Source organism: Temnothorax longispinosus, chromosome 1, assembly GCF_030848805.1.
Source record: "Temnothorax longispinosus isolate EJ_2023e chromosome 1, Tlon_JGU_v1, whole genome shotgun sequence".
Classification (NCBI taxonomy): Eukaryota; Metazoa; Arthropoda; class Insecta; order Hymenoptera; family Formicidae; genus Temnothorax; species Temnothorax longispinosus.
Window position 1 is genome coordinate 2,905,816 of NC_092358.1, and position 14,577 is coordinate 2,920,392.

Genomic DNA, 14,577 nt, shown 5'->3' on the forward strand with positions numbered 1-14,577 from the left:
TAAATAATGAAATTATTAAACTATAGTAAAACCGTGATAATTAAATGTACTTTTTTATTAAATATTAGATAATGCAATGATGAAAATTCGTGGAACTTGATAGGACCTCGGTTTAAATTCGTGTGAATTATAATCCAATTTACGCTGAAAAAAGGGAACTAGTTATGGAAATAGCAAAAATTGATAAAATCGTTTTTTTTTTTAGTACGCCGTGTAACTTAATTAGTGTATTGTAGGAATGCAATCCGTATTAGGTTACCAGGGCAAGCCGTGTTAAAAAATCTGCGAGATAGGTATTGTTATACCTAACGCAATTCGACCCGCGCCGCGGTTAAAATAAAATAAGCCGTTTCTCTTTCAATTTGCCTATTTTCCTGCCATGCCGTGCAATTTAATACGGGATTTGCAACATTTCGGTCAGTTCATCGCGTTAACCGCATCAACCAAAGTCCTCGGGCCGAATGCCAACGACAAATCATTCGGGGTGGCATTTAATAAACCATTTTTATCTCACGTCCATGAATTAATTACTTGGGCCGCGCGTACACGTACACACTATCTCATATATGGATGTATCAGTTGGCAGAAACAATTTTCGCGCTCGTTATCGATTGTTTCCTATCAGCGTGTAAATATCAATGTATCGACGTGTTCAGACCTTGTTTGAGGGTTTTATTTTCCGGGGGTAAAATTGAAAATTAATAAAGAGTATTATTTGTTTGATGGAATATTTAATGAAATAGCTATTACGTCAAATAACATTTTAATATAAATTGTTGCTTCCGAAGGGAGGGATGTGGAAAAAATGATACCGAAATAATAATATATGACGTAATAGTACGAGATTGTAAATTATAAAGATTTTCTAATATACATTAATAGATTCTACTGTATCACTGTTTCCAATAAAAATCAAATAATATAGTCAAAAAATAAAGTTCTTGAATATATTTGGTTAAATCTTAAAGTTTGGACTTGTGGGTCAACGATAATGCAATTAGTTGAAATTACCGTTTATATAGGGTACTCGTTATTATCGCCTACTTCGCCGGCGAAGCAATCGTACGTGAAGATCACTTACACAAGTCGTCGTGTGCTAGCCTACGAAAATGGTTACGACCGCGGCGATAGTGCTGCAGTGAAACGGCCTTATCGCCCGGCCTTATATCGTCGGTCGCACACTCACGTGTACATACGTGTACATATATTTCCACGTGTAAGAACTGCAAAGTGTATTTCGAGCACTTCATGAATCTAAGAGCCGTTGGCCGTTCCCGCGGAGAAGGTGGTGGAACGACAACGACGTATCCGCGCACGGAGGATCGCAATGGCGCCATTTGCCTAGTGCACTTTTGTCTTTTTATTATGGCCTTAAATGCAGAAGTTATCGATGGAGCGCTTCGAGATTATTCAATAATTCCAAAACGCTCATTTTTCATTAACTGCAGTTCTCGTGAGTTGAATAAGTATGGATTTGGCATACGGAATGCGCACAGCAGCATAAGCGAGAAAAAATGCGTATAGGTATCTATAAGTGAAAAGGAGAGAGATAGAGGAAAAATTTCAATGCGACACGTGCGCACGTAGAAGTAATTTGTTAGTACATATTCTAATATTTTAAATCGTGCTTTACATAGTGTAAAAGTAGGAGCTATTTATTGGTGCAATTATTCAAGAGATTGCAACTTTTCGCAGTAACATACGTGTTTTACAATGAGACAATTTTACGGACTGATAAAAATATCGGGTCGATGGCAGTTATTGCGTTTTACAAGGCAAGCGGCGCATGATGTGAACTGTGTTGTCTTTTCTTGATTACCTTTTTAATTATCGTAAATAAACAACGTGAAAAATAACGCAATATAGAGAGATGATACTGGAATAAAATGTCTTGTACAAATGTTGTGATAATTTTATATAACAGAAGTAAAATATCTTTTAAACGCAATCTTTTCAAGATTAATTTGTGGACTCAAGCTAAAATCATGGAAGACGATACGCAAAGAAAGCCCGCAATTACGATCGCGCTTTTACATTAAAGAATTCTTTCTCGACTTCGTGAAAGGACATAATTGAACCCTTACACGGCTAAATCCCGTTTCTTCCTGCAAAGAAAGGAAGGAGATTACCACAACGACGATGTACAAGTGTCGCTTTCGAGATGAATAAAGCTAAACGATAACGTTTTACGCGGCTAAGTCTATTTATACTTCAAAGACGCGCTGGAGGAAACGCTTCCGCTTATCTCGAATAATATTTCAATTGCCTCTTGGCGTCCTTTCGTTCTGGATGCATTTCGCGAAATTATGCACGCGACACGCTCAATAATCCATTATTTTCGCCGTCGCTTTCTTCCAATTAACGCGAACCTGCTGGACGCGCTGTAAAAAGATTTATAAGAAGCGCGCCATCGCTCGTTACGCCTCGTCGAACTTTTTCTTCGTCGGATCGCATAGACGATCCCTCGCCTCGGGCGAGAAGGCGTTCTAATCGACGACCGATGATCAATATTCATGGGTATCGATGAACTCGATGTTTCGGTTCGTCTCCGGATCCCGGATACCAAAGGCTACACTCTAGATTGCATCGTCGAGTTGGCTTCGTTAATTTTGCTTCGCGTAATTTTTTTAGCACCCTCGTTTAACGAGCAGCGAGTTGTTAAATAATATTCTTTTCGCTTAAAATAATATTTACGTCATACTTTTAAATTATATTACGAGCCAGTTTTGATTTAATAAGTTGCTCGCGATGGCATCTCTGGAAGATGGCAACTATCAACTTTATAAACTTTGTATAGTCACTTATAAATATGGCATCATCTTCCATTAAAATATTTAATACCGTTGTTATCCCAGACAAGACTAAATAATTCTTTTCAAAAACTTTTCATTATTTATAAAATGTTTTTTAAAATCTGCAAGCATTTCTTAATCCGTAATTTTTTAATCAGTTTGATATTAAATATACTAAAGTAATTTTTAAACGTAATTTGTAATAAGTAAAGAAATTTACATGAAAATATGCGTTATATATTTAGGTATTATATTCTATTATACATTCCCATTTTAACTCGTAAGAATTTACTTCAAGTCTGCTATAATATTTATTCGCAATCAGAGACAGTATAATCAACAAAATTATGTCAAATTATCGAAACGCGATGTGACAGAGTTTAATGAATACAAATTATCGAAATAGAGTTTCCAATTATCGCAAGTAAATTACCTGAATTTAAATATTTAAGCGTTATAGTATATACAGATATACAGATTATCATATACAGATATATGTATATTTAAAAGCACATATTTCCTTTATCAATCCGCGTTATCCGCGAGTAAATTTCGCGCCGCGTTCGCGCGGAAATCTCCGCAAAATTCGCGACGTCGCCGCGTCGCATAAAACGAGTGACACCAAATTACTTTCTTGTTAGTCGCTTCTGCACAATTCCCGCCGTTTCCCCGAATAATTTGTTATGCCGGAATGAGTTTGTCCGTAAAGCTGTGCCCGTCCTCGGGCGCGAGTAATCGAGATTGCGCGTCCTCGATGCTTTTTCGCTCGCGGAGCTTTCGGCCTCTATTCGTTCGCTGCCCGCACGGGCTGGCTTGTGGGTAATGAAAATTTGTAAAATCTCCCGACGGGAAGGCACGAACGACGCCCGGGACGAGAGCAAGGGGGAGGACATCAATTAATCTCTATTCACGCCGATTGCAGCATTCTGAAAATTCACGTCTGTATTCGTCGAATTCGCCTCGTTTAGGAGTTATTTTTCTGACGCGACACTCCCCGATTTTCCGCCTCGTCTGAATCAAGGGCGCCCAAGTAAGTCGCTCCTCTCCGCTTACATGTTCCTGCAATTGAATTCACGCGGATAATCTCCGCCGCGAACCCTTTGACGTGACAGTCTAATTGACGCGGGGGAGAACATCAGATGGCACAGAAATTTTGAAATAATTTTACTAAAATGGGAAAAGATATTTATATAATATCATTTATCATTTATTACGTCTGATATAATAATTCTTGAATTTATACGAAAGAAAGTACATATATTAACATGTTCGTTACTGCGGTGAGTGATACATATGACATGTGGTAGCAAACGTATTAAATTAAATACATGCATCTTTCTATAGAATCAAAAATTTCGTATGCCATTTATATTTACTTTCTACCTTTATCAACTCGTACTATTTTTTATCTGACTTTAATCCTTGATTCTTCATCCTTTTTATAAAATTTGCGAAACAAAAATCTCTTGTAATAAAGTTAATTCATTACATGCAGGAGTGAAACAAGAAAATCGAAATTTAATCTCGATAATGAACGCCCCGCGAGACGGTGCGAATGTAGGATTCGCGAGATATATTCGACGATTGAGAGATCGATCATTCTATTGTCACGCAGTTGATTTCAACGATGGACGGGGGATATATATTTGCATGTGGTACAAAATATAAAAAATTATTTCCTTGAAATCCGCGAGAAATAAAGACGTCGTATAACAGAATGGCGGACGTGTATAACGTAACGGAATATTTGCAGAAAGTTACGTAGAACAGTTTATACTGATGAGCATGATATGCTAATGAAGCTTGTTTCAGGCGCACGAAAGAATACAGCATTTTCTGTCATGAAGTTAACTTTTGCGCGAAACACGTGATTTGCGTATCCGTTCTCTTTCACTGTACACTTTAGACACTATTTTTTTATGAATGCCCGTGCATTTTTAGCACAGAGTTTAAATCGCAAATTATTGTTATATTCCCATCAAGAATAGTGAGATGGGTAATTATAAGACCCGACACTGACATTTGCTCGCTTTTATGTGAGGGACGCCCAAAAACCAGCACACATTATGCTTACACAAGCAAGTTTCACGGGGCGAATAGCTGCGCTTTACGCAAAAAAAGAAACGGAAAAAGGAAAACGATGATCCTCTTTCTAAAAGGCAGAAAACGTCACCGAAATGCCTCGTCCTGATAATCTCCGAAAAAACGACGCGTCGTGGCGTGTTCTCCACGTGTCGCGTATGACAAATGTAAACGTTCGCGGGCCGACGAAGCCATTAGGGAGGCGAGTGTATTTTTGTTGACGCACATACACACACGCACGCATACACCTAAGCATGCATATACACACCTGCGCACTTATGACAACGTGCGCGCGACGTTAATGAAGCTCGTCCTGCAGAGACTCGCGAAGAAATGGCGCGACGTCACGTAAATGGATTCGGAAGCGGAATGGGTATAGCTTGCGTTCTTTCGGCTCTTTCGTCCTCCCATCCCTACGGTCGAGTCACTTAATACTCGTCCGACCCCTTTAAGCCTCATCGACTTACTAAGACGACGCCGATTCAATTTTCTGCCCTCCTTCTCGTGGAGGGCGCGGGCCGAATCGGAAAGCGCTTAACGACCGCGCGGTCAAATTAGAATTATTGGGCACCCTCAAGCGCGCAGAAATGAATTAATAAATTACGCGGCAGGTGTTTCTTCTCCCTTCCCTCCCTTCTCTCTCTCTCTCTCTGTCTCTCTCTCTCTCTCTCTCTCTCTCTCTCTCTCTCTCTCTCTCTCTTTCTCTCTTCACAGTGCCCCGTAAATATAGATACCTTGTGCGAGCACGATATTAAAATCGACCGATGATTAATCTCCGTCCGTGGTGTCGTCCGGTTCGCATATAGTGTCGGCTTTATGAAGCTTTAGGGTAGTGGAAGTGCAATAGAAGAGGGTGAGGGTGCGACAGAGTAAGAACCGGTTGTGAGGATGTGTTGCAGCAGAAACGAAGTAGAAGAACGAGAGAAGGGAAGATGTCCTATATCGATTACATCTAGTTTCTATGGCAAGTCGATGTAGAAGTACGAGAATGGCAGGATAAAATGCGGTGTTGATCGAATATATGGTTATTGCATTAGATTTAACGATGACATTACGTGACGTATCTCCTACGTATACTGTATTCTCCTTATTGTCTTTCCCTATTGTCGTTCAGACTTGCTGTTGTCGTCCATAATATAGAATATTCCGAACATCTGTTTTAAAATCGATTTTTCTTCATTCATATTTTTATTTTTATCTCCTTTCATCAAATAACGAGTCTTATCGTAAAATTTCTCTAGGGAAAAATTCGAAAAAAGTATCATATTCGTTTTGGTTTTCGCAAACACGCAGGATTAAAAAACATGTTGGCGCATCGTTTCCAAGATAAAAGTTCTCGTATATAAGATGGGATATTTTCTGGTGTATTATCCTACATGGCAAAGCTGCAAGATGCAAAATGCGACATTACTACGGAAATTCCTGAGAGAAGAAAGCAAGACCTGCTTTACTACTGCTGGCCAATTAGCGTTTAAGATATCACGATTTAATGACAACGATAGAGAAGGAAATGTGTCAGTCAGGAAATTAAGAAAGAACCAGAAGTAAGGCAGAAAAAGGGAGGAGATAGAGATCCTTGTTTCATAACGCGCGGACGGTGTAACGGTTATTATGAGATTTTACGTCCCTATCTCTTTACATTACGACGAACGGTGAGAAAATCGGTTATGCGCCATCGCGCGCGAAACTGGGGTATTATCACAAATGGAAATTTTTTGCAACGTGGTGAAAACCTCTCCCGGGCCGTGTGATCTCATAAACTTCTGACCCGCGATCATTTCCATTTTCCGGCTAGGGCGCGCATTTCGATTCGCACGAGCTCGAATGAGACTCGTTAATCCCCCGATAAATAAAAATTCGTATCGATTAAGCGGACCGCGATAGAAGTGGAACGACGCTCGTTCGCTCGTTAAAAGCTTTAAACAGTCGGACTCGTTAGATAAATCTGTGTTAATTTAAGGAACGAAATTACTTCTCTTTTAGAATGTATTCATTCGAAAGATAGTTTTCCGTTTTTCTCGCAGTTTTTCGCGTTTTAAATCGCAGATATCGGTCTCTCTCTCTCTCTCTTACAACGTAAAAAATTGCGATGCGTTTTCCGCTTTGTATTTGCCTCCATTTTTTCCTCGTCGACGCGGTGTCTCACATTCGTGTCGAATTTATAATCGCCGTCTAAAGTGCACCCGTGATTTTTTTTGTCACGCGATATTACGGGAACCACTCTTCGCAGGTGAAACGCGTCACCGGAGTAGGTAAGTATTCGTCAGTTAACGTTTTACAGCTTCTGTACATTGACCTGTGACTCGATATTTGACAAGCTTCGGATTTCACAGCAAAACACCGGTGACTTCTACTCGGAACGTAGGAAAAGCTATGAATCGTTGAATCGATCGTACTCTAACTTTAAATAACTTTCGCAATCATTTCCAGATTCGAGGTTACTAGCACATAAAAATTTAATTTTAATCTACAAAGAAATTTTATTTCTTATTTTACAAGAAAATAGAATTCTTATTTTATAAAAAAAATTAGAGAACACAAAGAAGTTTCACTTTTTATTTTACAAGAAAATTTTGCAATTTGATAATAAAGTGTAATTTTACATAAACTTGAAAGAAAGAAGGAGGAACGTCAAAGTCGTATCGAGGGAATATATCTAAAGTTGGTTGTTGCAATAACTTACGACATTAGCGTCTTGCCGCAGAGATATTTTCGATACGATCGACCGTGATCAAGTTTCGTGGCGCGATTCCTTATTGCGCGATAAGATGGTCTCGTACCACTATCGCGACTGATAGAAATTCACACCGATGAACGCGATGCGATACGATGCCGCTTCTTCGGGAGCTACACGATCCCAGGGGATGATGCGGCGCGTGGCAATTTGCAGGTTACTCCCCCTCCCTCTCTCTCGCTCCCTTATTCCCATCCCTTATTTAAGGTTCTGTAAACCCTCGCTAACTATCGAGCTTTGTTCTTTTTCTATTTCCTATTAGAGATCCTGCAAATAATAGAGGAACGTGCAAAGAGATAGGAATGCGAACAATGAAAAGAGATAATGGATACTACGAAAAAGATAATAAATAAAAATTTGTGAAGTTTTGGGAAGAAAACTTTAAGAATGTAAAAGACATTATATGAATAATTAATAGCGAGAATTAATAAAATTAATTAGATTAAAGTAGCTCTCTACAAAAAATAAAGATACAGTGAAATAATAAACAAAAAGATGTTAACAATTTAGAAAGGACAATCGATATTTTCCACTAGCTTGAAAATACATGGATCGATACCTATATTTGCACTACGTATCACATTTCCTGCTTGCTTCCGAGTACAATGGCATTAGCGATTCGTGTTACGTTTTCACAAGAATATATTCGCGGAAATAGAATGAGGCAGCGAAATAACTAATATTTCCTTTAAAAATAACTTGTACATCTCCCCGTCTCAAAGATCTGTATAGAGATCGATGGGAGGGAAGAGATGAGGAGAGAATAGGTATTGACGTTACGGTGAAGAGAAAAATAGAGAGGTGGAAAACGAGGGAGAACCGGGAGAACGGCAGAAGGATGAGTGCGTGTGGAGAGAAGGAGGATAAGAGAGAAGGGAAGGAGCGCATAGCTCCGACGACGCTACATTATGTCAGGCATTTCCCGGAAGATAGTCTCGGGAGCGAGAACCGCGAAGATGTCGGGTAAGAGGTGAGGGTGAGAGCGCGCGGGAGAGACGCGCGGAGGTGGCCAAATAAATACCTGACTAAATCGTCCGGAAAACTCATTCCATCCCTCGGGCGTCTCTTACGGGGTATACCTTCAGCCGCAGCGCCATCGACGAGCGAACGACGCGCCCGAATGAGCCCGTGCCGTTCCATTCCGCGATTTTCCTCGTGCGATTTTGCGACCGGATCGGCGCAGGGTGCGAGGAATCACGCCCCGACGAGAAACTGTGAGAGACGAGCGTTGAAAATACTGGAACGTTATCGGAACCCGGGATTCTCTTAGTGTCATCCGTTCGTCTCGTAGCATTAACGCTTCCTGCCGGATTTCAATCGACGTCGCATGCGTTACGTCTTACTTAAATGGAGATTCAGAGACAGACGTCATAAGATCGTCTGGAATTTATTCTTAACGATTAACAATTTTTTCCATGCGTCAAGAAGAAACAATTTTTTTTTTCTTTAAGAGAACGTTTTCTTTTTAGTTAGTCAAAATATTATTTGAAATTTTTTTTAGCCATTATTCTTTTTTTATATCATTAAAGGGAAAATATCTTTTGTTTAGAAGAAAAATGTTTTTTTGTTTGCTTTGGCCTGAAGGCACTGTTATAAGTAAAATGTAATACATAATGTAATGTAATGTCAGCTAACCCATTGTATCGACAACAATGCGTTATTAGCCCAATTAGCGACGATCAAATAAAATCATTATGTAAATTAAAATACAAAACGTAAAAAAATGTTTCGTATCTCTAAAGGGGAAGTAAGTATGTGTGTGTCACGAGGATAATGATAATTTTTGTTTGTCATATTTCAGTACAACTAATCGATAGCGTAACGTTATTGAATTTAACAACCGCAATAATACCGTAATAGTATAGTGTTAATTAAGATCCCAATCTCGTTGGACATTTATCAACGATAAACGGTCGTGGGTTCGTCAAAATTATTCGTGTAGATTTTCGACACGAGCAACACAATACAGCAGTATAGCAGTTTCTCTCTCTCTTTCTCTCTCTTTCTCGCTTTCTCTCGATTCGGAATCGTATCCGGTAATAGAAATTCAGCGCCGCGGCTCTGTTATACACCGGCTGTAATCGATTTCAGGAAAGCAATTTGGGTTAAGTCGCGCCGTCGAAACAGATGCGGCAAAGTGTCGCACCCGCAAATGGCACGTCGGCAGGGGAGGGGGCTGCAATAATTATTAAGCAAACCGGATCGATTAATCTCGTCAAATCGCCTTGAAAACTCATTTTACTTTTGGATTACGTCGCGATATTTTGCTCCCCAGTCGTCCCCGGTAATTACCCCGGTGTGACTTTCGTCCGGGGGTTTCGTCACGTAAAAGAGTTATCGGGACCACACCGATGGCGGCCGCAGATATAACGAGGCGGTGAGAAGTGGCCTTCCCGGCGTGTGCATACATCGATAATCTATCAGCGCTTTCTATATGTATGCATAGCGCGATAATGAGATTTTAATACGTGCTATTAATAGCTAGAAGAAAATTTAATATCGCGATGCGCGATATTATACATTAATTGTATAAAGCACAAAATAAAAGACTAAGTTATAAGAAATAGATGAATTTTTCCACATTTATAAATTATATGAATATATTTTTCTTGTGTATTGTTTATTACAACTTTTTGAGGGATCTATTACATTCGCAATGCAGTTTGAAATTAAAACGTGTGTGTGAAGGTACATCATCATTCGGCAATCGTTCTAAATGCTCGTTTCTCCGTCCCTCTCTCTTGCCCTTTCTCTCGTTCCCTTTCTCTTTTGTGTGTGCTCTAGTTCATGCGATCGAGCGGGAAACCCGTGCCGGCTATTATTCGCTATGCATCGCCGGGCACGATAAGATCCACGGGCTTTCGTGTACTCTCGGAACAACGCGAGTTATCCAATCTCCCGGAAGCGGCTCTTTCGAATTGATCATGGGAAATATATATCGTAGTCGTATATCGGGGAATGCGACGTATCGAACGCGACGATAAATATTTTGTCCGCCGGCAGTTTAGAGCACGCCGCGAGCCAAATCGGAAGACGTGGCGGCGCTCTCGTTTAGATGAGCCCCACGATGTACGATCCGCAGAGCGCATTCTGTAAGTACATAAGCAGCAGATTTGTATACCTTCGAGGATTTCGCAACAGCAATTTAATCCGACCGATTACTTGTTAATATCAGACATTAAATGATCTCGAATTAATTTATGGCAGAAATAAATTATTAATGGATTTTGTAATTCGGTCGAATATTAATTAACAACGGAATTACGATTACAATCTTTTAATTTTATGTAGTATTTTACTTAAATAAAGTTTAAGTGAAACTTTTAAATCTTTTATTTCAGTAAAAGTAAAACCAGTTAAACTTTTACAGTAACTTTTGTGCAGATTACAGATTACAATCTCTACAAATTATATTTCGTTAATTCTAAAGTACGCACGTATACACATAGATCCTTTCTCAATAAAAATACATTTTTAATATACTAATTGGCACTAATAGTTTTATTCAAGTCATTTATTTATATTTAAATTAAATTAAATTAAATTAAAGAAGATCATCCCATGAAAAATGTACATTATAAAGAGTACCGTTTATAATTTCAATAATATCTGTGGAGATAAAGCTAATCGTCTGAGTCATGCTGTATTTTTCAGTACCAAACACTCATTCCAGCATCGACGCGTCATTTATAGCGGCATCGTAAGAAATCGCTTCACAAATCCGGATAAAGGAACACGCGCGCGAGACCGCCTTTACAAGCTCCATCTCCTTTTCAGTTAGTTCGCAGCGTCAAATTTTTTTCTCGCGCATAATATATACCCGGGAATCCGTTTCACGGAGTGGGCGTGAAAATCGGCGGGTGTAAATCGGGAAAGGCCGTACGGCGAAAAGAGGGATGCGAGCGGGGCGAGGCAAAGCTTTACGCGGAAAGCTGTGCGGATTCGTAGGGAGAGTACGACCCTCGTTCCTTCCGTACGCCGCAGGACTCGAGGACGTCGTAATAGAAACCCCTGACAGAGGTCAATCTCCTAACGGTCGATCCTGGTGAAGCCAATCCACCCACCATCCATCGATCACCGTCCCCAATCCGGCGCGCGCGCGGATGCGATCTATACGTATTCCATTTGCGAATAACCTACCCGTTCGCCCTGCCGCCGATCCGGCACGAAGTCATCCGCCTCTCCCTTTCTGCGCTTTTACATACCGTCCGCCCGTTCTCTGCTCGCTCCACTCGGCTCCGTTCCGCTCGATCTCGTTTTCGAAGCCTCGTCGGTCCCGTTGTGTCCCGGCTCGCCGCGTCGATCATTATTCGAATTTCGAGACACGGTCGGAGTTTCGGTCGCCTCACGTACAAATGTCTTCTTCCCGGTAATATCGGCAACGTATCCCATTGCAATTTCACAAAACGTGTGAAGCAATACTGTTTCCTTTTAATTTAAGTTCCAATTTTATATTTGACGAGATAAAATTGAATCTAAAAAATGATGGACAGTTTCTTTCTTCCTCGCCAAATCTATTGTTAATAAATATTCGTCGATCAATACTATACAATACGCAAACATCTTATATTAACATTGATTGCCATAGTGGTCATCGATTGGTGTTATCAAAATTTTTTAAAACGTTTGTAAAAAATAAACGCTATCTAATATAAAATCTTAAATGATGCAGGAAGCTTATATACGTTCTTTAATATTCATGAGGATGCAGTCTTATTCAATTATATTACACAATATATATTTTATTACTACTATTGTGGCGCACACGATAAAAAGTACAAAACTCGTTGAGCAGGCAACGTGTTAATAACTAATGACAGAAATACATTTCATTTCTAAGAGAAAGTGTTTCATGTGAATAAGGATCGTGGATCTCTCGCTCGATATAGGTAATTGAACAATAAAATCTTCGTTCTCGCTCGATCGGTCCAATAACGCGCGTCGTTTTAACAGACGATCGTTTTCTCATTCACGTCTAAATCGGTCATTATCCGATCAATGGCGCGCGTTCACGTGTGCGCGCGGCCGAAAGTCGCCGATAGCACGTGATGCCGGTATTTCAAATGCCGAAGGGGGGGGGGGAAATCAGAGTTCGTAAACTGTCGAAATAATGCCCGTGCAGTGGCGTGCGATCGTTGCGCTTGCCGGCGATTATGTCTTTGAATGGATTGTGGAAACGAACGGGGGATTATATTGCCGACCTGGGCAAGCTGCTAACGATAACTGACACCCGGCGGCTGAGATGAATTGCATTTATGCTGCCAAGAATGCGGAATGTCGGGTGTAGTGCGTTCGTATTCTACTGTAATTTCGCGCTCATCTTTCGTACTATTCAATTGTATTTATTTAATTTTCCAAGGCGTAATGCATATTTATCTACAAATGAGGCTTATATAATATAGTCTAAGAGGATAATTGATTTTTTACGTTATACATGCGATATAATCAATGTAGAATAAGAATTAAATAGTTTTCCTCGATAAATTCATGTGTCAAAAGTTGCGTAAAGTTTTTGTCGCGAAATCGTGTAATTTTCGTGCCTAATCTACTCCATTCTCCCTGTTATTAATTTTACGCTCCGATGAAATAAGTGCGATTATTAATGTGTAACTTTGAGAGGTGTTCGCCCTTCCGTGTAAAACGACGTATTAATCATCGTGATTAATGCACGTTCCGATCTTTAACCCTTTGTGCTCTCGTGTGTCGCCTCTACACGACGACATAGATGTGCGATTACGGTTTTGCATAAATTAGAAAGCGCTATTAATCACACGATCAGGTATCACAATGAATCGCATCTCCTCTCGCAGCGCACATCTTTCGGGGAAAATTTATTTCAGCTCGAGTTGTATGCATATTCCTTTTAATACTTGGCGAGGCTATCCTCTTAGCGAAAATTTCACACGGTGCCCGATTACAGAGCCATTAAATGATGCGAACTAAGTTTTTAAAGTGTGAATGGCTAACAAAAGCTTATTTCACAATCAATCCCCGAGGGGGGACTTTTATTTTAACGAAGTTTTAATCCCACGCTTAATTACCAAGTTGAAAATTAAAAAGTTGTGCCCAGCGACGGACTTCGATCGAATTTCTCGCAAAGATGAATCGACTTTGAATTCGGCGAGAAACTCCCGGAACGAGAGGTAGAGTGAGATACCTAGAACAGGTGTGAGAAAAGGCAACTTCCGACACGCTCTGTATATTTTAAACTACCGGTGGTGACCGATTGGGTAATCCGGAATCCTCCGAAACAGTGGCGGAAATAGGCGGGAATACGTATGGCGGTTGCGCCCGGGTGCGCCCCAGGGAAATATCAAATTCACGATATCGAATGTTTCAACGTCTGCGTGTGTGTTTCCTTTACTATTCCGAACTCCGCAAAAGACCAACTTCGCGGCATTCTCTTCCCCCCTGTCAAAAAAAAAAAGAACAAAGACACCTCTCTCTCCCCTTCTATCCCTCTGTCTATCGTGGGTATGTGTATTATGCGTGAACGTGTGTACGTGAGCGACCGTTTCCGTCGCATTTGTAATATTTTATTTTGCATAGAAAATGATCTCGGGGCAATACTTGCGCGACGCGCGTGCCCCTTGAACCGTATGCTGTATCTTCCTTTCCGCGCACCGCGGGTTCCATTCGTGCAACCGAAAGTCCTTCCCGATACGACTCTTGGTCCTCTCCGTCCTCCTAGCGAGGTCCTGGCAGGTTGCCACGGGCGAAGACGACCTGTCTCTCTATTTTCCCGGTCGCTCTTCTTCGAGTAATAAAGGTATCTTCTTTTTCTCTTACTCTTTTCTCTCTGCCGTCCCCACCTTCTTTCCTCCTCTTTCTCCTTTTCTCACCCCGTCTTCCCGTCTTCATCCATCTGGCGTGGCCTCTTCTTTCTGCCTCTTTCTCTCACCGTATTCCTCCTCAACGACCGTCCATTTACGGCCGTTAGCGACGACGTTGCCGGTGCACGTCGTTTTC

The 14,577-nt window shown here is 40.6% G+C and overlaps 1 protein-coding gene across 3 annotated transcripts in view; it reads right to left on the reverse strand.

The window, feature by feature from the left end:
- Positions 1–14,577, reverse strand: part of Tmtc2 (Transmembrane O-mannosyltransferase targeting cadherins 2) — a 201,239-nt gene that overhangs the window by 91,790 nt on the left and 94,872 nt on the right. The window lies entirely within an intron of this gene.